The 3,729-nt window shown below is 41.9% G+C and overlaps 1 pseudogene; it reads left to right on the top strand.

Moving 5' to 3' along the window:
* Window positions 1-3,582, top strand: part of LOC107703452 (uncharacterized) — a 10,627-nt pseudogene extending 7,045 nt beyond the window's left edge.
* The last annotated feature ends 147 nt before the right edge of the window (window positions 3,583-3,729 follow it).

Below are 3,729 nucleotides of genomic sequence, written 5' to 3'. Positions count from 1 at the left end.
TTTTACTCATTTATTCATGTTTCCTGTTGTCAGTAAATAAAATATAATTGTTTCATTAACTTGTGCATTAAATCATTACATGACTGAAAATTGAGATGTATTCACCTTGGCTGCGTTTGTCTAGTGTGTAGTCATGCATAGCTTGCATGGCATATGACAAAACAAATTACATTTTGCTTGTTTTACTACACATATATATATATATATATATATACATATATATATATATATATATATAAATAATTTTATATATATATATATATAATTAATTATTGGTCAGCATTTATCATTATTATTGTTCATAAGTGTTGGGGTGGGCTAGCAATGCATTCTGGGGTAACCTTAATTTTTAAGTAGTAATACTTAAATTTTTCGAGTGTAAAATTAACAGTCTTCTCCAAAGGCGAGATCTTCAAGCAGCTGATCGATGTCTCCTTTGTGCAGATATTACAAATATTGCAAACACTGAGGAAAACCGTACTAAGAAGGGTTGTGGCGTTACTGATGCTATGAGGTGTTAGTGCACCTGTCCATCTTAACTTATTTTTTTATTATTACTGCAAAACTTATAATTACATACAAGCTCAGGGAAAGATGGTTATATCTTTAACAATGAACAATCATAATGACAAACAGCAGAAAACATAAATATAATGGGTTTGCATACATCATAGTATGAGATTATATACACAGAATAAAGGCACAATGACAAGGTTAAATATCTTTGAATAATCATAATGTTAATATAATCAGTTCATCAAAATATTGCATTTGTTGTTGTTGTTAAGCCTGAGGGATGAAACGAGAGTTAAATTCAACAAGAAAAAGAGGAAAACAAAGGAGATTTAAGTCGGTTTTGCTTGTGGATGAAAAATTTTGCACATAAAATAAAGAAAGCAACATATTCAAGAGATAACGATTTTGGGTTTTTGTAAGGAAAAATAATATATTTAAGGATTAAACTGTGGGTCAAATTAGTAGGGTTAAAAATATAAACATTTAAATCAACCCAAAATCTATTGGTTATACTAGTCACAATAAAAGGGCAGCTGTTTCTTCAACAAGACCACAAAATGAGGAAATTTCATAACCATCAAAATATTTACAGAGAGATCAATTAAACCTGTCGCTCGTATCTGGTGCTTGTAACGTCTTAAGTCACATGATAACGTCAACATGGCAGATGATGTATGGATCGCATTCATACTTAATGAGATTTTGCTGTAGAGTACCTACTCTTTTAGCGCTCGTTAAGTAAGTACTTATTGAAATTAAGTATCTACTCATTGAGTAGGCGGTTTCGGATGCAGCCTCCGACTAAATGTATTTCCACCCTCCGCAGAGGTTACCATTCCACTCACACCGCCTGCACGTTTGACGCCATGTTCATCCTGGCTTTTTTCAGTTTTCTCAGATGCTCTGCCATCACATCCAGCTTCAACCCAAACATCCACCCCACTATTTACGATCCTAGCGGTGCTGGATGATGAAACCATCTCTTACTTCATGAAGCAAAGTAAGACAGACCAGACAAAGAAAGGCCACTTCATTTACATTTTCAACCTCCAATCACCCATACTCCCATATAAAGCCCTCCTAGCCTTCCGTCAGCTCCGGAAATCACAGACCAAACTCCCATCCGACCCTCTTTTCACAGATGACTCCAACTGCCCCGTCACTCGTTTCTGGTTTCAAAAGCACCTCAAAACCGTTTTGCTCCTATCCGGTACCCCAGCTGATAACTTTTCCAGCCATTCATTCCGAATAGGCGCGGCAACCACAGTGGCCCAAAAAGGCCTCTCCCAGCTGCAGATCCAAGCACTCGGTCGCTGGTCGCCAGAAGCTTTTAAGAGCTACATTCGATCTGACCGCTCCCATATCAAGGAAGCCCACCGAACCCACATCAGCCGACCCTTTAACGCCAGTCCATCCCTGTTCACTCGAACACCAGACCGACCATAGCCATCCCTTTTAACACCACCAAATCCACCCATAGCGGCTCATCCCCACTTCAACCACCCCAGCCACACCCCGCAGGAGCCTTTATCTCTCTTTCCCACTGCCGCAGCAGTGTCTGCTCCTGCAGGAGCCTTATCTGTATTATCTGTATTTCCCCACTGCCGCAGCAGTGTCTGCTCCTGCAGGAGCCTTATCTGTATTATCTGTATTTCCCCACTGCCGCAGCAGTGTCTGCTCCTGCAGGAGCCTTATCTGTATTATCTGTATTTCCCCACTGCCGCAGCAGTGTCTGCTCCCGCAGGAGCCTTATCTGTATTTCCCCACTGCCGCAGCAGTGTCTACTCCCGCAGGAGCCTTTATCTCTCTCTCCCACTGCCGCAGCAGTAACTACTCCCACAGGAGCCTTTATCTGTATTTCCCCACTGCCACAGTAGTGTCTGCTCCCGCAGGTGCCTTATCTGTATTTCCCCACTGCCGCAGCAGTGCCCGCTTCCGCAGAAGCCACATTCTCTTTTCAGATACCGCAGCAGTGCCCGCTTCCACAGAAGCCAAATTCTCTTTTCAGATACTGCAGCAGTGACTGCTCCCGCAGGAGCCTTTATCTCTCTTTCCTCTGCTGAAGCAGTGCCGCTTCCGCAGAAGCCACATTCTCTTTTTCAGATGCCGCAGCAGTGCCCGCTTCCACTGAAGCCACATTCTCTTTTTCAGATACCGCCGCAGTGATTCTACTCCAAGCGACGTCCAGCATCCCATCAGCCCTAAGCCCTACAAGGTTTGGGGGGTTATCAAGCCCCACGCTGGCTGCTGTCCCGCGCTAATTGCATCTTTGGGGGTGGGGGGAGCTCTGTGTTCGGGCAAATGCCGAGCTCGGAGCCCTCTCCCTGGACAGAGGGGGATTGCCCCGGGTTCCTCGGAGCCCTCTCCTCGGACAGCATGCCAAATATGCATACTATTCTTCTCGCTTTATTATCTGCAAGGCGAACTCATGAAGTGATGTTTTATTAACACATTTCGGGAGGAACGCGCATAGATAATCAACGTGGCCAATTCACTATCAGTAGTCACATCATCTATTCAACCACCACGAGAGAGAACTACGCGCAGATAATCAACACGGCCAATTCACTATCAGTAATCATATCATCTATCCAACCACCGTGAGAGAGAACCACTATAAATAATCATAGCAGCCTTACCTTCATTCTCTCTAGTCTTTCAGCATCCCTCCACCACCCTGACTCCTCACCATCAACCCATTCCTGGGGGGAGAACTCTGTGTTCGGGCAGATGCAGAGCTCGAAGCCCTCTCCTCGGACAGCATGCCAAATACGCATACTATTCTTCTCTCTTTATTATCTGCAAGGCGAACTCGTGAATTGTTCGCCTTTTTATCAAGCTCCAACTTTGATTGTCTCATTTCCCACATGTTTGTCACACATATTTTCAGTGATAAATTTCACGTTTGCTTTGCTTTTTGATGTGATGTATAGCAGATATGGTGGCTTTAGAACTGGTGATAGTCCCACCTGTGTTCAATCCTCTGATAAATATTAGAGCAGTGCAGAGTTTTTGCCTCATGTATTTTAACAATTGTGAACATTTCAGGAGCTCAAAAAGGCTTAAAACATTGACAATTACATATTCCAGAAAAAATCATATATAGATATATTTTTACTTTATTTTTATATATTTTATATACATATATAAAACAGTTTTTTTCTGGAATATGTAATATAATATGTATATATATATATATATATATATATATAT

The sequence above is a fragment of the Sinocyclocheilus anshuiensis genome, unplaced genomic scaffold (assembly GCF_001515605.1).
Source record: "Sinocyclocheilus anshuiensis isolate Anshui unplaced genomic scaffold, SAMN03320099.WGS_v1.1 scaffold330, whole genome shotgun sequence".
In the NCBI taxonomy this organism is placed as follows: Eukaryota; Metazoa; Chordata; class Actinopteri; order Cypriniformes; family Cyprinidae; genus Sinocyclocheilus; species Sinocyclocheilus anshuiensis.
The sequence above is the reverse complement of the archived record's forward strand: the minus strand, read 5'-3'. Positions and strand labels throughout refer to the sequence as shown.